Consider the following 24,827-nt stretch of genomic DNA (forward strand, 5'->3'; position numbering starts at 1 on the left):
CATATTTTGATGGGACTAATTCTACATAAGTGTTTTATGCCATTTGTTATCTACAATGCAATATCAGTTTTTCTGCCTGTTCAAGGCTTTATTTTAAATATATGCACATACATATATATTTTATGACCTCAAGGAATTTGAAAGCCTCTCACGTATACCACCTGTTTCCTTTATTACCACTTTAGTTTCAGGACTGACAACCAGGAAAAATAAATAAATCTGGATTAAAATGCAGTGAAATAAGAGTTAAAAATCAGGAGAGGAACCTAAATAACTTTGGAAACAAGTGGAATCTCTAAGATTAAAAGTAAAAGGAACTCTACATAAGCATTGTACTCTAGTTAACAAAGTTATTTCTTGGTTAAAATAACTAGAGTACAAGTTAAAAATTCTGATATTCCAATACCTGTATACTGGAATTGACAGATGGCAGGAGCCAGGATTATCACTGTTGGGATGGGAGTGTACAGATAAACAAGGGGATAAGGCTAAAATGATACATGTGATACTGGATTAGAGGTGGAGACACCAGTATGAACACTCATGTTTAGCTCAAAATTGATACAGATGGCTATGTATAGAAATATATGTGTGTGCATATATATATATTTTTTTCTGTGTGTGTATACACAGCTTAGCATACACACACATAGCATAGTATGGTTCCTTGCTCTGTAAGCTGAGAGGGCCCAGAAGTAACTACATGCTTGTACCAATAAGCATAACCAGTGTCCAGATATTGGTTCCTAATAAAAGGAAACTGACTAAAGGAATCAGGGCACATTGTAGAAATGACTAATCCTAGGACTGGCACAGGAAATAAACAAGATGAGCCTGGAGGATCTTGTAGTGCCAGAAATGAAAAATGTGCTAATAAACACACACACACACACACACACACAAATCCTACATTTGCCAAGGTATGTCAAAGAAATACAGAAGTCAACTGAAAGAGCTCCCAGTGGCCAAATCTGGAACTATGTAAGCAACAAAATAATAAAAAAGTATTAGATTATAACCCAAAGTATAAAATTAATATCTATGAGCTCATACTAAATGACTGAATAAATAAATAAAAAGAGAAGTAGAAAAAATCTCCCATGCAGAAGAATCCCCAAAAGTTTATGCAACAACTTCACCCTCAAGATGGGGAAATAAAACTTCCTATTCCTAAAATGTGGACTGCTCACAGTGACCAATTCTAATAGAAAGGAGTTTTACAAAATGCCTAGTCAATACTCCTTAAAATTGTCAAGGTCATCAAAAACCAAAAAACTATGAGAAAATATAACAAGCCAAGAAAAACGTAAGGAGACATAACAACTAAATGAATGGTTGAATGGTGGTATCTAGGACAAGATACCAGAACAAAAAGTATATTAGGTAAAAACTTAAACAATTCTAATAAAATATGGACTTTAGGTAATGACAATGCATCAATCTTAGTTAATTGATTGTAACGAACATACAATACTAATGAAAGATACTAATGATAAAATGCTAATGAATGATGTTAATGACAGGGAAAAATCACTGTGGAGTTTATGAGAACCCTTTGTACTATCTTCTCAATTTTTCTGTAAGTCCAAAACTATTCTAAGAACAAAGTATGTTTTTAAAAATAGACACTCAAGAGGACTTTCATAAAATATTAATCCTTATAAATTTTTTAAAAATTAAAAATGATAAGATACTTCCTCAGCATGATATATTGGAGAAATTTCTAAACTTAGAAGCTTGGAAAGGAATCACAGAGGAAATTTTACACTGATTAAACAACTTTCAAGTTTCAAAAAAATCTCTCAAATTAAAGGATTAAAAAACTGAGAAAATATAGTCAAAGTAAAAACAATAAGAGTTGGTATTCTGCATCTATATAGAGCCCTTACAAATTTATTTTTTAAAAAAACCCTCTATTTAAAAAGGGGCAAACGTCATAAGAAGGCAGTTGAAGATACAGAAAATTAAAGAACTAAAAAAATGGAAAATCATTTTGTCTAACTGCTACTCAAAGAAATAAATATTAAAGCAAAAAAGAGATACACTAACATTCTATGTCTATTAAAATCCAAAACTGTATACATATAAAATTATACATATATATAGCTGGCTATTACATATATATGGTTATATATGTATAACCATATATATTTAACCATATATATTGTTATAGGAAATAAGACAGTTTCATCAGACAATGCTAGTTAAAGTATCAATGGCTGTATAAACTTTTGGTATATTTTTGTAAAATTCTATTGTGTTCATATGACTCTAATAATCTATCTCACAAACTGGAAAACTGTTTCTATAAAGGGCCAGAGAGCAAATATTTTAGGCTTTGTGAGTCACATAAGCTCTGTAGCCACCCTCAATTCTATTATGGTACAGAGACAGCAGTCATACACAATATGTAAATGAATGCATGTGGCTGTGTTCCACGTGTAGCAGTAGTCCAGATTTGGCCTATAAACCATAGTTTTCCAATCACTGAATAAGGAACAACAAAAGTGAAAGAAAATGAATGGAACAAGATTACATATACCATATGATCTCAACTACATAGAAAGTATTTGTAGAGAAAAATGCCAGCAGAAACAGCATTAAAATGTTGACCAGCTTTTTGTCTGGATAATAGAATAAAGACTTTTTCCCCATTATTCCGGCACTTGCAACTTTTTAATGTTTCAAAAATAAGAAAAAGAAGTCCTAAAGGTAGTTTCTTTGATTTGTTTTTATCAGCAAGCTGGAGATCCCCGGGCCAATTTAAGACTTGAAAGTATTCTTATATGTAATATTTATACACATTCAAGAAAATATCTAAGTTAATCCTCATCCAATTCTCTATAAAAATGGGCTCCTTTCAACATTCAAAAATTACATTTTCAATATTACTTTTTTTTCGTCAATTCAGATTTTGATTCTGTGTCTATTGTTAGTTATTAATGAGATGCTTTACTTCTTCCGGAGCTTCTGATACTTTCCAAAGATCCCCTAAAGCCACTGTATTGGAAAATGTTGCCTGCTTTTCTAAAGCTCTTTTTAATGACTCATATTCTTAATAACCTCTGTTTAAGTGACAAAAGAACCACTGTTGTTAGGAGTGGTGTACAGTGCATTACACAAGTTTACCCTGGCAAGCCGCAGGGGCTAATCTGCAATCCTGTGTCAGCACTTTTCTGCCCCACCAGTATGGACACAGATGGGTGTGCAAACTGCTCGAGGCTTCTCACTGGGCCAATCAAAACATGGAAAACAAAGGTCTTTATCAGCTCAATGCTGGCCACAGTTCCCTACTGGATTGCTAAAAAAAAAAAAAAAAAAAAAAAAAAAAATTGCATTTTTTCCCTTAGCTTTCCATATACAAAATACCTCTCACCTGAGAGAAATCAGATTTCATTCACAGCCTAGGACTTAAGTTTATTATTCCAGTGACAGTATATAATTGCTCCCTTTGGAAAAAGGGAAAATGAAGCCTTTTTCAGTCTTTCTTTAAGAACTTACAAAACAATCCAATAGCTTTCTGAATACACGGGATGCAAACCAAGGACAACTAGTTAGCCTGGAGCTAAAGTACACTGTTGGCCTGACACTACATAAATAAAGGAATATGGAAAACTGAAACCATTATCTGAGACCACTGAGACCATTCCAGGGAGAGAAAGGTGTACTTCTTTTTCTTGAAGCATCTTCTCTGCTTTGCGGTCTCTCAGAGCTCTACCCCTGCCACCTTAAAGGTATTCATCTCCTTTCCTTCCCCTCACCCATTATTCTCTCTCAAAAGACATTTGTGCTATAGAGTTTGCCATTTTCTATAGTTTAGATTTATGAATTTTTATCTATTTCCCTCACTAGAAACATATTCTCCTTGGGGGCAGAGACCACAGTCTGTCTGTTTAATGATGTGCTGTTTTCTACAGTAAATATATGATTAAATACTTGTTGAATGTGCAGATGAATAACAGAATAATTTATTAAAAAGACACTATATTGCTAATCAGATAACGTGTATTCTAGTTCTGCCTTTATTATCAACCATCTAGGTGTATTAGTGAGGTTTCAACTATGCTAATGCTGGGTAACCACCACCCCAAATCTTGGTAACTGACATCAGCAAGCATTCACTTCAGGTTTGCTGTGATCCTGCTATGCTAGTTGGCATTCAGCCTTCAAGTTGGGTTCAGGTTGGCTCCATCTGTCTCTTCATTCTGGGACCAACAGCTACTCAGGGAATGTTTTCATGGTGAATGTCAGAAGCACAAAGAAGAAAGCAGAAATATGTGAACTTCTTATAGCCTCAGTTTGGAACTGACACGTTGTCACTTCCACCTGCATTCCACTGGCCTAAGCAAACCACACGGCCAAGCCCAACATCAGGAGGGCAAGGAAGTAAACTTCACCAACAGTGACAAACAATAATCGACCACATTAAACACGTAAAATTCATAAAGTTGCCATTTCTGGAATAAAGAATGACAATTCTAGTCCTGACTCTTAGGGATCTTTTGAAGGTCAAATTGTTCGATGTAAACACTATTATATTAAAATTCAGTTTAACCCAGAGTTAGATATTGCATAGGCACTAGATGATTAAAAATGACCAAGTCATTTTTTTCTTATAAAGTGACTACAATTAAAATACAATATGGTCATTCCTATAATATAATTTGTGTATAAAATATTGTGGGAATAGGTGATAGAGTTAAGTAAATCTGAGTGATAATGGGAAGGCTTTACTAACAAAGTGATGCCACTTTAAAAATAAATAAGAATTGGAGTGGGGCATGGTGGCATGTACCTGTAGTCCCAGCTACTCAGGAGGCTGAGACATGAGGATTGCTTGAGCCAAGGTGTTTGAGGCTGCAGTGAGCTATGATTGTGCCACTGCACTCTAGCCTGGACAATAAAAAGAGACCCTGTCTCTAAAAAAAAAATTAAAAATAAATAAATAAAAATTAAGGATGCGAACAGTGAAGTGAAAGAAAGTATGAAGAGAGGAGACTTTCTCTCTCTCAGTAATATTTTCTTTTTAGGGTGAAAAGGAGGGATTTGAAGCAAATATGGCAAAAAGTTGTAATCTGATGAATGTAGATTTTAGAAGAATACATGTCATATTATTTTCTGCGTTTGCTTGAAATATTTCATAATCAATCAAAAAAGTTATGGGGAAGGGGTGGGTGTGGGTGAAGATCAAAAAACTATCAGGTACTATGTTTAAAAACTTTTTTCTTATTTTAAAAGAGGTCCCTGGAGACCAAAAAAAAAAGAGGAGGCTATTCTGGGTTGAAAGAGTACAAGTGGTAGAAAAAGCATTTTGGTTTTCATCGATTGTAGTGTGTGAGACAAAACGGTGGAAAAGAATACGACAAGAGGAATGGGAAGGGGTAGTTTTCATTTTCTACGGCTGCCCTAATGAGTACCACACACTGGGTGGCTTTAAACAGAAATTTATTATATCACAGTTCTGGAGGCTAAAATTCTGAGGTCAAGGTGTGGCAGTGGTGGTTCCTTTGGAAGGCCCTAAGGAAGAATCTGTTCCATGCCATCTCCCAGCTTGTGATGACAGGCATCATGCCCTAGCATTTCCTAGATAATAGATACATCACTTCAATCTTTGTCTCCATCGTCACATAATATTCTCCTTCTGCAGCTCTGTATCTGTCTTTTTTCTTTTTGTTTTCTTTTTCTCTTTCTTTCTTTCTCCTTTCTTTCTTTTTTTGACAGGGTCTTGCTCTTTTGCCCAGGCTGGATTGCAGTGGTGACATCACTGGTCACTGCAACCTTGACCTGCTGGGCTTAGGCAATCCTCCCACCTCAGCCACCTCAGTAGCTGGGACTACAGGCATGCACCACAACACCTGGCTAGTTTTATTTTTTGTGAAGATGGGGTCTTGCTATGTTGCCCATGCTTGTCTCAAACTCCTAAGCTCAAGTGATCCTCCAACTTTAACCTCCCAAAGTGCTAGGGTTACAGGCATGAACCACTATGCCTAGCTTTTTTTTCTTTTTCTTTTCCTTTGAGACAAATTCTCACTCTGTCGTCCAGTCTGGAGTGCAGTAGCATGACCATGACTCACTGCAGCCATCTTTGCGTCTTTATACAGCCATCTTCCCACTGTGTTCAAATTTCCTCTTCTTGTAAAGACACCAGTCGTGTTAGATAAATGGCCCATGCTATTCCAGTATGACCTCATCTTCATTTAACTAATGTCATCTGCAATGACTCTGTTTCCAAATAAGACCACATTCTGAGCTACTGGGGATTAGGACTCAACTGATGTTTTGGTTTGGTGGGGGACATCATTCAATCCAAAGAGTGGTAAGGATATCATTACTATTGTTTGGCTATTAACAAATTTTCAAACTAAAAATTCAAAGGAAGAGCATAATATACTGTTAACCATTTGAAAGACCTCCTCAGGGCACCTGTAACTTAGCTCACTCTGTGGAAGAAAGGAAATCCTAAGAAGGATGATGCTTTATGTTTCTTCCATCTTGTCATTCATATGCATCCCAGGTTCACTCACATTATGCTCTGTTTCAAACCAGCCCACCCTCGGTGACTCACTACCCTGCTCCACTGTCATTTGCCAACCAGTTTCTTCATCCAAAGGCAAAACTCTCTGGCTATTACCACCACTCTCTTGAACTGCAATGCTTTGCCCTGAAGCTACATTTTTTAACCCTGGACTCCCCAGAACTAATATCACCACCATGATCTAGCACTAATGGTCTGCCTCATGTTTCCATCTCTAAGAAGATTTCATTAGTAAACCCTTCACAATGCACGGAGTACTTAAGCAGAATTTTAAGTCCCTGTAATCTATTTTCCAGTTTACAGCTATAAAAACGCTGAATAATTTCATATCTGTTCTACAGAGTACTTGGTCCATCCCTTACTCTAGCTAAGTGGCTTTTCCCCTCCCATTGCTTGATCTGGCTCTTACCAATTTCTCTATGCCCCAAGTCACACCCTCTCTTTTCTGCTTGCTAGCATCTAAATCCACTTCCTTCCGAGCCTTGAACATACAAGGCCTTTCTCCCCTCCAAGCCTTTCCACTTGGCCTAGACTTTGGAGTGTCCTCCTTCCAGCTCCTCACGTATCTGCTCATTCTCAAACTTAATTCTCATTCTCAAACATCACTTCTTTGGATAGGCTTTCCCTGATCATTCTATCTAAAACACCCTCCCCTAGATTATCTGATTTATTGCCCTTTTTATTTCCTTCTAGTGCTATTTGTTCACTTCTTTATTTACTGGTCCACGATACATCTCCTTTATAAAAACAGATAATATGTCCATTGAGTTCACCAATAGTTCATGCTCCTAATACAGTGCCTGGCACATATAGGTGCCTAATAAATATGAATTGATGAAAAAATAAATCTGTGGGCTCAGGCCTTCTAAAAATTTTCACAAGTTTGGACTCAAAGCAGGAAATGTAGAAGTACTTGCCTTGGCCACCAGTTAGTGCTAGTGCCCTAGGAGATCCCTGGTTCTGTTACCCAGATTCTTGGCCTGGGTTAGACTTTGTTCTAAAGCCTCTTACCTTGGGCTCTTGAAACAGATCCAAAGTTCTGGTTTCCAAACTTTGCTTACAAGAAACATGGACCTAGAATATCAACTGGTCTCCTCCTTGGCTCTTCCTGAACTTGACCACTTGTATATTGAGTTTTATAATATCTGCTGCTCCTACTTAATTAACAACCACAGAATTAATCACAGACTTTCCAGAATCTTTGTTTGACTCAATTCCTGTCCTCCCTATCTCTTGTCTCTATCTTCTCACTCTAAATTTTCCTTCTGCTTCTACCCCTATCTTGGCATAACTGTAAGTATTAGGTTGGTGCACAAGTAATTGTGGCTTTTGCCGTTGAAAGCACAATTACTTGTGCACCAACTTAATATAAAAGGGTGGTTAACATGTATACATCTTTAAAAGCTAATCATTCCAATTCACAATAGACTCTTATTGGTGGTTTGTGGAAAACTCCAAGTATATCTGTCTCATTGAATACAATAAACCTCCATGTCAATGATTAAGATTTATGCATTTATCAACTTCAATACAGATAGGAGCTAAATCTACACTGTTTCAGCCATGGGTACTTTTGAACAATGTTCAACATACAATTGAGGCCATTTACGACACTGACAATGGGTATGCCTTAAAGACTCTCTTCTTGTTCACCTAGTTCTATCACTTTCCTTACATTCCAGTGTCCATAATGCATTTAAGAAAAGCTATTGTGGGTTGCCTGGATATTTTCCAAGCTCTGGATACCATGGTTAGTCACATGGAATGCGGAATGGGCTAGACATCTTGGAACTGCTCTTGTTAAATTAGTGTAAGAGACTGACCCAATTGCTTTAATAATCATTATTTATTTAACAAGTTCCTGTGAAGAAAGCTATGCAGTTGTCTTGTAAAGTAGCTTCTTAAAAGGTTTTTATTTTTGTCTGGATATGATAAAGATCATTACATGGTATGTCTAACTGATGACTTAGTGCTCTTCTAGTACATAGACACTTCTATGGGAAAAAGAACTAGACAATAAGTAGTAATGACTTAATACATGCTATGTTTCCAATTCAATTTGCTTTGATAATAATCAGATAATCCCCAGGAACACAAATATTTATCTACAGTGATTGGACAATCTGTTAAAATTGGCATTCTCAGTCCATCCAAACATTCATTTGTCCTTTATACGACCCACATATTGTCAAGAGGTTAAAAATGTTGAAAAATTCCTGTGGCGTCCTTAGTTTTTGTCCTATCTGGCAGAGAAACATCAGGATCCTTAATTTTCTTTTCAACATAGCATGCTATTTATTCACAAGCAATGCTTCTCTGTCTTAATCAACAAAATAGGAAACAGATTTTTAAATTCTAAAAGCATTATAAATTCATAACATTTTTCCTTTGAAGTAAAATGTTTTATATAATTTCAATGAATTATGAAAAGAATTCATATGATCAGAAGGCTTAAAAATTAAAAATATAATAACTTGTCCTCTGTGGGAAAGACCAAGATTTTAAAGGTAAACAGGTATTATTAGAGAGTTTGGTAAAGTAATTTTAAAATATAGTAGTTTTTATATTCTAGAATATATTTCAAAATATGAATCAACCCTAAATATAATTATATATGACAGTTCCTATTTAGGCATTTTTTAAAGTATTACATTTTACCTTGGTCTCAAGTTTCCTGGTACCAAGGTAAAATATACTTTAAGAAAAGATAAGTTATCTATTCCAATAAAACCATAGTAGGCAAAGCCTTTATCAAATGTGTCAAGTACCTGTTAAATTTTAAATTATCATAGGACTAACTATAGAGGACACCTTCATACTTTCAAGTAGTATGCTGCTGCTCCTACTTAATTAACAACCATAAATAAAACCATAGTAGACAAAGCCTTTATCAAATGCGTCAAGCACATGTTAAATTTTAAATTATCATAGGACTAATTATAGAAAACAGCTTCATACTTTCAAGGTTAATATCTTTATATACACACCTAATGTGCTTTCCAACAAGACTTTAAAAATGCAGATTCACTATTAGTAATACATGACAATTAATATTAGTCACCAAAATCAAAAGCATAGGTGGGTTTCACTTCTTTCCATCAGTGTCAAGTCTTCAGAAAAAAAAGTGCAACATGAAGGAAATTTCTCAGATCATTATCATTGGAAAAGGAAGTTAGAACTCAGCTCTAATCCGGGAGATGGGAGCCCTTAAAACAGTGTATTGGATAGAATCTTATTAAATTGTATAATAAACATGTTGCTACTAAAGGGCAAAGCAACAGACCACCACTTCTCCTAAAGTGATTTGAAGCCTAAAGTGGATGTCTGAATTACCACCTTTATTTACCTAGTCCACTACCTTTATCTACCTAGTCCACCCTTCTTCTCTTCACACAATTTTCCATCTCCTTTGCCCCCCACAACCTGGTCTTGCCCAGTGAGCCCATCCTGATTAACCCAAACCAGCACTACAGCTTCACTCTCACACTGTTCCTCTACTCAAGGATATTTTGCCTTGGGTCTATGTTCAGCAGTTGTCTCTCTCTCTTTGCGTGTGTGTGAGTGTGTGTGTGTGTGTGTGGGTGGGTGTGTGTGTGTAAGTTCTGCAGTCATTCATGCTGTGCTCAAATCCAAGCTCTGCTTTTACTACCATGAAGCAGGTTAACTAACCTCATCAAGCCTCAATGCCCCCATCTGTAAAATGGGAATTATAACTGAATTTACCTAATAGGGATATTGTGAGGAGAAAATGAAGCAAGGCAGGTAAAGCACTCAATACAGTGCTAGTAGATAGTGAACACACAATAAGTATCACTAATTATTATTTTTGTTTATATGTATTATTTCACCAACAGAGAGGCACTTCTGTTTAGTACAAAGGCAATATATTTTATATTATTTTTTATCATTCTGCAAGTATGATGACTGCACTGTTTGAACTAAAATCAGGACAAATGACCTGGCAAATCACAGGCATTTACATGGCAAAGAAACAGAAGCACTGAAATAAAAAACAGTGCCAGGTAATCAGGATGGGAAAATCACTGTGCTTTGCTTTTCTAATAGAGTGAGTTTTCAGATAAGAGTATGCCAGAAACCTGGCATACAAGTTAAGGGGCAGGATTCTGAATTTATGGACAAGTTCAGACAAGTATTTTCTCTTCCTGTGTGGGATGCATGAATACAGGCACCTGTGCAGTATACTAGGTTAGTGCTCTTAAGGAAAACCTCATCTTTTTTTTTTTTTTTTTTTTTTTTTTTTTTTTTTTTTTGAGATGGAGCTTCACTCTTGTTGCCCAGGCTAGAATGCAGTGGCGCAATCTCAGTTCACTTCAACCTCCAGCTCCCAGATTCAAGCAATTCTCTTGCCTCAGCCTCCCGAGTAGCTGGATTTACAGGTGCCGCCACCACGCCCAACTAATTTTTGTAGAGATGGGGTTTCACCTTATTGGCCAAGCTGGTCTCAAACTCCTGACCTCAGATGATCCACCCACCTTGGTTTCCCAAAGTGCTGGGATCATAGGCGTGAGCCACCGCACCCGGCTGGAAAACCTTATATTTACTTCCCAAAATTTGTTCTGAGAATATCAATAAAGTCAAAAACCTTCCCCATCCTGGGTAGGAGGAGCCAGAAGACAGATCAGGCGGGTAACAGACTTACTGTCATGGGAAAACTAAAGCTGGAGGTGAGCTGTTGACAGGGCAAGAACGCTTATTGACAAAGAAAATGGGCCGGAAAGGTTATGGTGTTCTAATGTCTTCATTAGACAGAACTGATGAGTGCTTTCAAGTCTGTTAACAGGATTATTTTGGAAAATTCCAGCTTAACTCTTAGAATTTCATCTGCTTAACTGCAACTTTGTCAATATTGTACATTTTTGTTTATATTAAGTAAGGACTAAAACCTTTTGAAACCCTGCCAATAAGTAATATGAAAGACAGAGAGGTGGCTGAAGGTTGGTAGAACAAGAAAACAGCTCCAACAGGATCTGTTCACGATAGAATGGCTCCTTTAAAGAGAATAGCCAGAATAGACACACCTCTAGACAAATGTAAGTACAATACATTCCAAAGTCAAATACAAATGCTTTTTATTATCTTACATCTTTTATAATCCATGCCCCTGTTCCAAAGAATTTATGTGGATAATTGAAAAATAACAAATTTCTTTCCTTGAACCTCTGTTTCTCACAGAGCTGTAATACCTAGGCCAGATGCTCCATGTGGCAAAGGACAACTGTGGCTCTCAGGTAATCCAGTGGTCTTATCCTTATGGTTATTCCCTTTTACTGCCCTTCCCTACATTGAATGGAACCAATACACATTCACTCATGGGAATAGAATGGCTCCCAATAGTTGTTTATTTTCATGCTCCTAATCTTCACAGTCTTCACACTCTTCCACTGACTTTGCTTTATTTCCAAGGTGAAATATTTATATACCTACTTTATCTTATTTTAATAACTGATTTATTGTTGTGTCTCATATTGTGTTTTTAAAAATGTCACTGCTGACAACCCTTTAGATTTTGTATTGGAAGAAAAAAACAACCATCTTATACTGATGTAGAACTACAGCCTAAAAGGTAAAAATCATGTGGCCCATTATGTACTCACCACCAAATACATACAAACTATACTTTATGTCAACATTAGACAGAACATAAAATCAGAAATTATTGAAGCCAGATTTAATTATTCAGTTGTTCATTATACTATTTTCTCTACTTAATGTATGCTTGAAATTTTCCATCATAAAAAATTAAGAAAAAAAAGTGCTCTGGCCGGGCGTGGTGGCTCACGCCTGTAATCCCAGCACTTCAGGAGGCCAAGGTGGGCGGATCACGAGGTCAGGAGTTCGAGACCAGCCTGACCAACATGGTGAAACCCCATCTCTACTAAAAATACAAAAATTAGCCGGCCATGGTGGCATGCACCTGTAATCCCAGAGGCTGAGGCAGGAGAATGGCTTGAACCTGGGAGGCGGAGGTTGCAGTGAGCCGAGATCATGCCATTGCACTCCAGCCTGGGTGATAGAGCTAGACTCCATCTCAAAAATAAATAAATAAATAAATAAATAAATAAATAAGTGCTCTAGGTGATATATTTTGATTTTAGATAACACCAGAGAGCATCTTAGGCATATTAGAGCTTCAGGGTTCCTCTCTTCAACCTTGGGAAGCTCATGGGAGGAAGAAGGTGTTTGTTTTTAGTATGAGTTACATCAGAGAGAAAGTGCCCAATTTTCTCATACGGGTGGTCCAGACATGAAATGCAATACATTCGATTTTTCTTTTATTTTCTCTCTCTCTTTTTTTTTTTTTTTTTATTGAGATGGGGTCTGTCTATCACCCAGGCTGGAGTGCAGTTGTGTGCTCATAACTCACTGCAGCCTTGAACTTCTGGGCTCAAGTGATCCTCTGGCCTCAACCTCCCAAGCAGCTGGGATTGCAGGTGCAAGCCACTATGCCTAGTACATTTATTTTTTAAACTAGATGGATGCAGGGTAATGAAAAGTATGGAGGCTTTGGTGTTGGACAGACTAAATTCAAATCCTGCTGTCTGCACCACTGGAGGTAAATTACTAATTCATCCATCTTTTTATCCATTGTAAAGTTAATATCAGCTTCACAAAGTTATTATAAGTAATGTGCATAATGATAAATCTTGAAACTAGTAGATGCTCAATTCATGCGGACTTCCTTCCTGTCACAGTTTTAGTTGCTAATCACATAACATTAAGAAACCCCAAAGACTTTCTAGATATAACTCTGGAAGCTTTTTTAGTTCCCCGCCAGTAACAGCTTGGCATATCTAAAGCTACTTTACATTATTAATAGGACTATTAATAGATAAGAAACATGTCTTTAGACAGATTAGCTACTAGATAGTACAGTATACTAGGAAAGACAATAAACTCTTTGTTATGAATGTGAATTCTCATCTCTACTCTCTCATTAAGAAACTGTTGCCTTGGCCGGGCGCGGTGGCTCACGCCTGTTATCCCAGCACTTTGGGAGGCCAAGGCGGGCGGATCACGAGGTCAGGAGATCCAGACCATCCTGGCTAACACGGTGAAACCCCGTCTCTACTAAAAATACAAAAAATTAGCCAGGCGTAGTGGCGGGCGCCTGCAGTCCCAGCTACTCGGGAGGCTGAGGCAGGAGAATGGCTTAAACCCGGGAGGCGGAGCTTGCAGTGAGCCGAGATGGCGCCACTGCACTCCAGCCTGGGCGGCAGAGCCAGACTCCGTCTCAAAAAAAAAAAAAAAAAGAAAAGAAAAAAGAAAAAGAAGAAGCTGTTGCCTTTAAAAGGGACATCTAATCATTTTATGTTTATGAAGAAGAAATCTTTCTGAAGTAATTTTAAATTCTTTACTTTCTAAAACAGAGAATGATAAACATAGAGGTTGACTAAGATATATGAAAGTAACAATATGATATGTCACTATATCAAATGGAGACGGATCAGTTTGGTTTACGTCAGATATGAAAACTATCCTTATTAGATTTTGACAATATAAAATACTATACAAATAGAAGGTTTTGATTCTGAATCAAATGGCCTTAGCCAGAGCTCACTGAAAATAGTTGTGTTGTATGATTATTATTGTTTTTATTATGATGAAAGCAAGGATTGTGAATTTAATGCAACAAGTAGCTGCAAATTAATTGAAGCCCAGCATACAGTGTGTGATCTCAGGTGTCAGAGACACTAGACACGTGGCTGGCCCTGCCCTTAACCATAGCCTTTGCAAGTTATTTCACATTTCAGAACCCCAGTTGCCTCATCTATAAAATAAGACATCTCTATCTCTCAAACTTGTTTAAAAATTAAATGACAATATGCTGGTAAAATATTCCTGGCATTTAGTAAGTGCTTAAGAATCAATTTTCTGCATGAATTTCCACTTTTAGAATATCTTACCAGCTTTTTATGAATAATGCTGATTTTTCTTCAGTTAAAATTCAAATTTTTACTTCTCATGTTTATGAGTTACACATCATTGTCTGTGTATGTGTATGTGATCACACATTTATATTCAAAAAACAACAACAACAGCAGTCAAATCTTAACAAAATAGCAAGAGGATGGTGTTGAATATGGCTAAATAGTCTGTATGGATGCAACATGAGACGCAGGAATAGCCTAAAAGGCTTCAAGGACTGTATAAGTCTTAGGAGGACACTGATTGTTGTTGTTTTTTTTTTCCATCAAAAGCCACAAATGTGGCTCTAAAGCATTTCCCATTATACCCTGAGTTACAAACAACTTGTGCAGGCACATTGGCTGAGGCAATTTGGAAATCACTCTTGAATAACAGAGGAATCACACCTCTGGAATATTTCTAGAGAATTCAAAGCTAAGAAGATAGATAGCCTGCACAATACATATACATACAGTTTAGAGTCTGCACTTGAGATGCTAGACTTTGAACAATTGCAGAAGGAGACAGAATTCTCTTTAAGTGGAAAATCAGCTTTAATTTAAGAAAGGGACCAATAAAACCTGGACAATGCAGGATGTGACCCAGTGCTCTGACACTGACACAGACAAACAGGTGACTCAACACCCGAATGATAGAAAGAAACAAAAACACAAAGTGAACAACCTAGATCGAGCACTTCCCCAGACCACATTTATCATAATACTAATGGGTTGGAGTAAAGTACAGGCTGCTGTTACTATCTAAAGCATCCTTTGGCTTTGTTACATGCAAATTACATGTGCAGCTACACATTTTTTTCATTGTTTATACTGAGTTTTTCTCAAAGATGACCTGCAGTTTTGTCTAACGTTATACCAAACAATATTTACAGAGAAACAACACCAATAACAGAAGATGCCGAGAGTAGGCCTTAATCCTATTTGAGACACCACCTCTTATGCATATACTCCAAGTATTGACTCTAGCTATTGCAATTTTCAGGACTCTCACTACGAGATGGAATTTAGAACACTTGTGGATGTTGACTTTCTTTATTTAGAGGCTCAATATAATTGGTGCTCCCAGAGCAGAAGAAATACATGGGCTTTATTTGTTTAGTAAGAAAAAAATTGTTACTGTCCCCATGCCAAATTGAAAGAACAAATTACCTGCCTTTATACTTTATCTGTCTCATAATTCTTCCTCAATGTTCAACCCCTTATTTTTCTTCTTCCCTTGTATTCTCACAGTTACTTTTCCCAAAAGTTATTCTTCTTTTCCTCACCTTATGTCAACAAGGAAATCATTTAACTGATGAGACTACTTGCCCAGTTTACATTTCTTTTCTAAAGACAGACTTTCCCCCACAATGAAATCCCTGCCAGGAAGACAACTCCACAACTACCACCACCACTCCATCACCCCCACCTTCTTATCCTTGGAGTGAGAAAACCCAGACATTTATCTGGAGTTAAAAGTGTCCTTGCCTGAGAAAGTATGAACCTCCGAGACAAGAGAGGAAATGCTGTAGACAATAGCAGAAGCTGCAAAATCCACAAATGCTAAACTTCACACCACACCCATTGGTGGAATCTGTTACCAGCAACACTCATTGCTGTAAGCACCATTATTTATTAGGGATAAAAAAGAAAAATTATCCGTTTTTAAAGTCAGCTCAGCTCCAATTATGATACATATGAAAGTAGAATATCTTTGCTTTTCTGAGCTAGAAACTAGACAGGGAAGCCCTTCGCTTTCTAAACTTTCTCTTCTCATGTACCCTAAGCACAATTTCTCTCCTGAAACCCCAAGATTAACTGGAGTAATTCCAGACCAAACTGTGAACTAATAACAGCAGGGAACACGATGATAAACAGAAGGAACACTGCTTGGAAATTTTATCAAAATTCTCTAATAATTATATCTACAAATGAAATCTTAGTGTTTAGTCTTATAATTAGAAAAGGAAGCCTGACTAAACAACAGGAAGTGTTCAACATCTAACCTAGGTAAAATAATGAAAAGAATAAAGAAGAATAAGGAAAAAGAACAATGAAAGTACCAGGCATACTCCACATCCTCTGGAGATCCCTGCTTCCCTACTTGTCTCCCCATAAGTGAAGCTTATCTCCCCATTAGTGAAGTGAAGCTTATCTCCACATAAGCTTCTCTCCCCATGAGTGAAGCTGCTCTCTCAGGCTCTTCTTCCTCCTTTCCATGGCATCTCTCAACTCAGTCCAGTAACCATACATCTGCCTCTCTCCACCTCATGTCTAACGATGCCGTAGCCATATGGTCTGCCACTTTCCCAAACATAATTCACCACTGGAATATATAGGGCTCTGTGGTCACAGGCTCTGCAGCCTATGGGCCAAACTAATGTCCCTCCCTGTCACTTTGGAACCTGGTCCATTGCTTTATGCTTCTAGTTGTTTGGAAGACAAAGTCAAATCTCAACTTTACTCATTATTCGTAACATAACATTACTCAACTCTCTTGGCTTCAGTCTTCATCTATAAAATGGGCTAGACTGAGCCATCTTAGATAGTTTTCAGGTTTAGAAATACTTCATATACAACACCTAGAGCAAGGCTTAGAGCATATTAGGTACTTCATAAGGAGTTAGTAGCAACAGCAGTAGCAGTATAACAGCAACAGTAATAATGACAATACTAGTAAATTAGAAGTAAACAATCTCATGTTATGAAATAAGTACTAACTTCATTAATAAAAAGTTGATCATTTATTGCAAATATATATTGATCCAATATAATGCATAGGTATCAGAGATGTTTTAATATTATATCTAGTCTGTACACACATCTCATAAGTTAGTATGATCAGCATTTTCCAGATGAGGGGAATGAGACATGGAAGGATTAAATAATTCTCACAGGGCTTACCAGTTGTAGCATCCTTACCCTTTTTATGCACCCAGTTGTCTGACCCTGGAACCCACACTCTTATTTCACCACTCTACTTTTCTTACATTGAGAAATTTGCATTCACTTCAATACTAGAGAAGTAGACAAAGGGCTTCTGCTACTGAAAGCCAACTCAATTCAGTCTGAAGTGAGTTCTACAATTAGAGTTTTCATGGTTCAACATCTCATCAATGAATCCACAATCTTTCCCTTCTAGTAATCACCCTCGTTAAGTCAAAGTTCGTATTTGGGACCCTCCTGTCTCCCTTCCTCACTCTCATCCCTGTCTTCCTTTTATCCTGCCCAGAGATCCTCAGTGGACACAGGTACAACACTGATTGCCCTCAAAGTTCCCCTCCAAAAACACAAAAATGCTCACCCAAACCATCCTTCTCTGTTAAACAATGACCATCTTTTCCTCGTTAAAGCTCTTGTAAGCTCACTATCGTTCTAATTCACCAGCTGTGAGAAAGGGAAGCAATTTAATGAATAATCCATCCTCAAAAATTACTAAGAGGCAGTGCATCTAGGCATACTTACCTTGCTTTTAAAGAAAACATTTAGGCCGGGCACAGTGGCTCATGCCTGTAATACCAGCACTTTGGGAGGCGAAGGCAGGTGGATCACAAGGTCAGGAGTTTAAGACCAGCCTGGCCAAAATGGTGAAACACCATCTCTACCAAAACTACAAAAATTAGCTGGGCGTGGTGGCAGGTGCCTGCAATCCCAGCTACTTGGGAGGCTGAGGCAGGAGAATCGCTTGAACCTGGGTAGCAGAGGTTGCAGTGAGCCGAGATCACGCCACTGCACTCCAGCCTGGGCGACAGAGTGACACTACATCTAAAAAAAGAAAAGAAAGAGAAAAAAGAAAACATTTAGCTCCAACTGGCTGCTAATTGGTCATATGTCAAACAACAAAAAAGTATCTTGTTATGTTTTTAAGTAAAAGAGATCAAACAATGTAAAAGATTTGATGCATCATGTCATTCTTCTAGTCTTAATACTTCACCTACAGATAAGCTTATGACACCTCCCCACCTTCTGTTTTAATCACTGTTCTCGATACTCCTTAGAATTCACTCACTTCTCACACTTGTAATCCCAGCACTTTGGGACGCCGAGGCGGGCTGATCACGAGGTCAGGAGATCCAGACCATCCTGGCTAACACGGTGAAACCCCGTCTCTACTAAAAATACAAAAAATTAGCCGGGTGCAGTGGCGGGCGCCTGTAGTCCCAGCTACTCGGGAGGCTGAGGCAGGAGAATGGCGTGAACTCGGGAGGCGGAGCTTGCAGTGAGCCGAGATAGCGCCACTGCAGTCGGCCTGGGCGAGCGAGACTCCGTCTCAAAAAGAAAAAAAAAAGAATTCACTTACTCCATCCCCATTCAAGTATACCCAAAGAGAAAAAGAAAAAGCTTAGTTCACCTCTTTCGAAAGATAAGCAAACTTTGCTCTCAACTAAACCTTGGCCAATGCATTCCCCCTTGTATATTTTAATCGTTTTTATTGTTTTTATTATTTTGAAAAGAATACATATACATGACAAAAAATAAACCTACAAAAGAATATATAATAAAAAATTATTTTCTCACCTATAATAGACCTCTCATTTTATTCTCCAGAGGAAACGACTATCACATTTTCTTATGTACCCTTTCACATATTCATCATGAATATGCACATAGATGTATGGTTGCCCTGGAAAAACAGAGGTTGGAACTTCAAGGGTTCACTTATAGGTGGCTTTTCTTCCGCCTTTGCCACCCTTGAGACAGTAAGACCAACCCCTCCTTTTCCAGTGTTAATCAACTGTTTATGTTGTTGATAAGGCTTCCAGTCAACAGTAGGCTATTAGTAAAGTTTTGGGGGAGTCAAAAGTTATATGCAATTCTTGACTGCGCAGGAAGCTGGTGCCCCTACCTGCTGCATTATTCAAGGATCAACTGTAAGTAGTTTTTTCTGAATTTTCTTTGGCTATAGTATGAAAGAGAACTATAAACAATTTTATATCTAGATTTTTCATTTAACAATATGTCTGGCAGATCTTGGAATATCTGCTTATATCAACTATTTTATTTTTTCAGTTGTTATATATTATTCTTTTTTTAGATATACTGTAATTTGTTGAACAATTTCCCTATTGATGAACATTTGGTTTGTTTTTAGTATTTTTATAGCACAATACCACAGTGAACATAATTGTGCATACATGTTTGTATATATTTGTGAACATAGCTGTAAAACAAAGGGCTCATAATTGCTGAATAAAACAGAAAGTGTGTTTTGATTTTTGACATTCTCAACTTATCTTCCAAAAAGTTTGTCCAATTTACATTTCCCTCACTACTGTATAAATGTGACTGCTTCTGCATACTTTCGTCAACACAGTATTTACCATATATCTTGCTTACCTCTGCGAGTGGCTGCTTTTGAACTGTTGATCATATGGTTAGTATGAGGAATGACAGTAGGGTAGTGACCATAAATTTGGAATGAAATGATAGCCTAAGAAGTGTCATACACAAGTTGGAATATGAAGCAGAGTTAGTTTATTTGTATTTTATAAATATTTCAATAATTCGACATTTAAACATCTCCTCAAAATAGCATGAAGGTCATTCTTTATTGGATATTACCAATATTCCAAATATCTTTGCAGCTCTACTTCGGGTATGATCTTCAGTCAGCAGCCCATTCTTTTTTTACTTCTTCAGTAGTAACAGTGTCTTTTAATGATAGATTTGATTTTCCTGATAGCCAAAGGCATTTATAGCCAAGTCGTCTAACAAATAAAATTGGTTATCAAGCAAGATAAAATGGTTTTGGTTAAAAATGAGACGTATCTTAAAATGATGTGAGCATATGTGTGTGTGCACGCGTGTACATGCATACACGTACATGTGAGAGAGAAACAGAGAGAGAGACTGAGAGAGAAACTAGGTCTGAATAATATTTTCCGTGAAGAGTTTAAATATGTTTTATGCTAGTGTGTGTGAAGAGTTTCCCAAGGTCACAGCCCTGAAGGACAATTCTCATTTGCATGTAGACATTGTGGTGTGTTTGCTTTAAAAGATTGATTGTTTTATAGCTATAACTCATAAAGCCTGTGGTCATAAAACACCTCACCCTATCTTGAAGGCAGGCCACACTTGTGTAAATAATGGTATCACATTCTAACTTAGCTGAGACCACTTCTGGCCCTGACATGGCTAGACTCCACTCTGTTCCCAAGTAGCCAGGACTACCTCTAGTTCCACATAATAAATATGAATGATAGCTCAACTAGAAAAACAAGAGAAAAGTTAGTTTTTTAAAAAATAGAGGTTAAGTGATGAGAAATTACTAAAAAAAATTTAAAGACATAAATAAGCTTAATATTTGTTTGTTATAAAAGGCGTTACAATTAAAGAGAGAGAGAGAAGGAGAAACAACTCTGTCTTGATTCTGCATCGCTGCTTACCAGAATGACCACACCCTGACTTGTCCCACAGCCCTGTCTGGCCTCAGTTCAGTTCCAACTAACTTAACTGTCCTCTTTGTCACTTTCCAGTGACACTCCACAAATTGGCTGTTGTTAGTTTAGAAGCTTCTAATCTCTTGAAACTTTGTATTCTGTACCTACTACCTCTACATTTTGTCTACCCATCCCTTTCTTAATGCCCTTAAAATGTGGGATTGTGGTTTGCTGAAAAAAGACCAGACTTTACATCAAATAGAAATGGATTAAAATCTTGGCTTTTAGTTGTGACTTCAGAAAGTGTAATGAATCTTCCTAACCTTTTACAAATTAAAAAAATATATATTGCCGATTGTTCTAAATTGTTTGAGTAATATATGTTCATAAATAAACTGAAAAAAGATTATACAAGGCAAATGTTCATCAGTTTGGTGTATTTGTCTATGCATATGATACCTGTATAAGTTTCACAAAATGAGAACTAATACAATATTTATTGCCTGCAATTTGCTTTGTTTTTATTTATATTTTCAGTAAATGGTTATTCAGCATCTGCTTACACATCTATCTATAGAGAACAAGAGCTACATAATTGCAAAAATAGTCCTTTCCCTTGTCATTGTTTACGCTCATTGTAGTTGATTTTAGAATGTCTTCTCCATTTGTTTTAAATCTTCCTCACTCTATTTGCATCCATTTGTCCTATTTCTGTCCCCTGGAACAACACAGATAAATCTAATCCCTTTACCACATAACAGCCTTTAAACAAGAAAAGTAAGCCCTCACTTCTCTCTGACTGTCTTCTTCTTCAAGTTAAACAATGTCAGGGTTTTTTTAATCCATCTTCTCATTCATCATTACTTCTGGATCACTGGCCATTCTAATAGCAGCACCTGCCAGCTCTTTGGCCTCTCTTACCCCTTGAGACCTCCCTCAGTTCCATCCCTCACCTCTTTTGGTGCAAACTCATTTCTCCCCAACTTCTACTGAAGTTTTTATTCTGTTTTCATTTCTCTCCTCAGCTACACTAGCATTTCCTCTAAGACCTGAAACAAGACAAGGATGCCCACTCTTAACATTCTTATTCAACACAGTATTGGAAGTCCTAGCCCAAGCAACTAGGCAAGACAAAGAAATAAAGGACATCCAAATTGGAAAGGAGGAAGTCAAATTGTTCCTGTTTGCAGATGACATGATTTTATATACAGAAATATCTAATGACTCTACCAAAAAACTCAGAGCTAATAACAAATTCTGTAAAGTTGCAGAATACAATATCAATATACAAAAATCAGTAGTATTTCTATACATGAACAATGAACTAGCTGAAAAAGCAATCAAGAAGGCAATCCCATTTACAATAGCTACGAAAACAATAAAATACCAAGGAATAAATGTAACCAAGGAGGTGAAAGACCTCTGCAACTAAAACTACAAAATACTGATGAAAGAAATGGAAAAGGACATAAACAAATGGAAAGATATCTGCTGCCCAAAGCAACCTATAGATTCAGTGCAATCCCTATCAAAATACTAATGACGTTCTTCAAAGAAATAGAAAAAAAAATTCTAAAATTTATATGGAACCACAAAAGACCCCAAACAGCCAAAGCAATCCTAAGCAAAAAGAACAAAGCTGGAGTTATCACACTACCAGACATCAAAGTATACTACAAAGCTATAGTAAACAAAATAGCATGGTACTGGTGTAAAAACAGACACATAGATCAATAGAACAGAATAGAGAACTCAGAAATTAATCCACATATCTACAACCACCTGATTTTTAACAAAGATATCAAGAACACTCAGTGGGTAAAGGACAGTCTCCTCAATGAATGGTGCTGGGAAAACTGGATATCTATATGCAGAAGAATTAAACTAGATTCCCATTTCTCACCCTATATAAATATCATTGCAAAATGGATCAAAAACATAAATGTAAGACATGAAAAATAGAATTACTAGAAGAAAACATAGAAGAAATGCTTCAGGACCTCGGTCTGGGCAAAAATTTTCTGAATAATACCTTAAAAACATAGGCAACACAAACAAAATACACAAATGGGATTATATCAATCCAAAAAGCTTTTGTACAGCAAAGGAAGTAATCAACAGAGTGAATATACAAACTACAGAATGGAAGAAAATATTTGCAAACTACTCATCTGACAAGAGATTAATATCTAGAATATATAACGTACTCAAACATCTCAACAGTAAAAACAATCTAATTAAAGAGTAGGAAAATGATCTGAACAGACATTTCTCAAAAGAACACATACAAATGGCCAATAAATATATGAAAAAATGCTCAACATCCCTAATCATCAGGGAGATGTGAATTGAAGCCGCAATGAGGTATCATCTCACCCTAGTTAGGATGACTATTGTCAAAAAGACAAAAAAAAAAAATAACAAATGCTGGCAGGGATTTGGAGAAAAGGGAATTCTTATACACTGTTGGTGGGAACGTAAACTAGTACAACCACTATGGAGGACAGAATGGAGGTTCCTCAAAAAACTACGAATAGAACTATGGTATGATCGAGCAATCCCATTACTAGCAATTTATCCAAAGGAAAGAAAATCATTATATCAAAGAGACATCTACAGACCATGTTTATTGCAGTACTATTCACAATAGCCAAGTTATAGAATCAACCCAGGCATCCAAAAACAAAGGAATGGACAAAGAAAATATGGTGTATATACACAATGAAATACTATTAAGCCATAAAAAGCAATAAAATCCTGGATGGATGCTCTTGGAGGACATTGTGTTAAGTGAAATAAGCCAGGAACAGAAATTTCCTACTAAACACCGCATGTTCTCCCTCATATACAGAAGCTGAAAAAGTTGATTTCATAGAAGTAAAAAGTAGAACAGAGGATACTAGAAGCTAAGAAAAGTAGGGGGAAGGGAGGGATAGGGAGAGAATTGTTAAAGGATACAAAATTATAGCTACATAGAAAGAATAAGTTCTGGTGTTCTATACCCACTATAGGATGACTGGGTATGCGAATTACCCTGATCTGATCACTATACATTATATATATCAAAGCGCCACTATGTACCCTATGAATTTTGTACAGTTTTTTTTTTTTAGTTTTAAAAGAATAAAAATAACTTTGAGCAAAGCATCAGGATCCTTAAAAGAGGATATATCTTGTGTTTCTTTTTGAGCAACCTCTACCCATCTACCCATCACCCTTGCCATTATCAAGCTAATCTATCTCCAAGTTAGTTTGGTTGAGGTAAGTGGCTATTTCCTCTTTTTTTAAAACCAGTACATTTTATGTGCATTGTTTTGATCTTTAAAACATTAGTGATTATGTGTTATGAGGTGAAAAAGTATTATAACATGAAAAGAGCTGTTTTTATTGTCTGAGCCCAGTTTTATTTTGTAAATTTGTATGTATATAGCATAGTTGTTAAAATCATTACTCTAAGGTTAGACTGCTTAAGTTCAAATCCCAGCCAATTACCAGCTGTACAACTTCTTTATGCTTCTGTCTCTTCATATGTAACATGGGGATAATAGCAACCACCTTAAAAGTTTGTTATGAGGATTACATGAGTTACCAGTAACACATGTAAAATGCCTAGACAGCATCTGGCACTAAGTAAGCATTATGTGTTCGCTATGGTGATGATAATGATGATGATGATGGTGATGATGATGACGATGATGATAATGATGGATATAATGATGATGGAGATGATAATGATGACAACACAGGAAAATATACCAGAAAGACATATGCCAATATGTTATTACTGGATAATTTTTATTTTCTTCATTTTGTTTATCCACATGTTTACCTTTCTTGTGACTTTTTAATATTTTTGAAACAAGGTTTTTTTTTAAAAAAAAACCATTAGTAGAGAGATATAGGTTCCAGTCCTGGTTCTGCCACAGTTTTGATCTATATGCTTGGGCAAATCACTTTTCATCTTTCTGTATTTCAATTTCCTAACCT

General features: G+C 36.7%; 1 long non-coding RNA gene across 2 annotated transcripts in view; it reads right to left on the bottom strand.

The window, feature by feature from the left end:
* Positions 1 to 17,441: 17,441 nt before the first annotated feature.
* The window catches only part of LOC103783677 (uncharacterized), an 84,999-nt gene continuing 77,613 nt past the window's right edge, over positions 17,442 to 24,827 (bottom strand). For both annotated transcript variants that reach the window (XR_010109161.1, XR_010109160.1), the window contains one exon: positions 17,442 to 24,825. This is a non-coding gene — a long non-coding RNA (uncharacterized LOC103783677). The remainder of the gene's footprint in view (positions 24,826 to 24,827) is intronic.

This window comes from Pan paniscus, chromosome 11, assembly GCF_029289425.2.
Source record: "Pan paniscus chromosome 11, NHGRI_mPanPan1-v2.0_pri, whole genome shotgun sequence".
NCBI classification, from domain to species: Eukaryota; Metazoa; Chordata; class Mammalia; order Primates; family Hominidae; genus Pan; species Pan paniscus.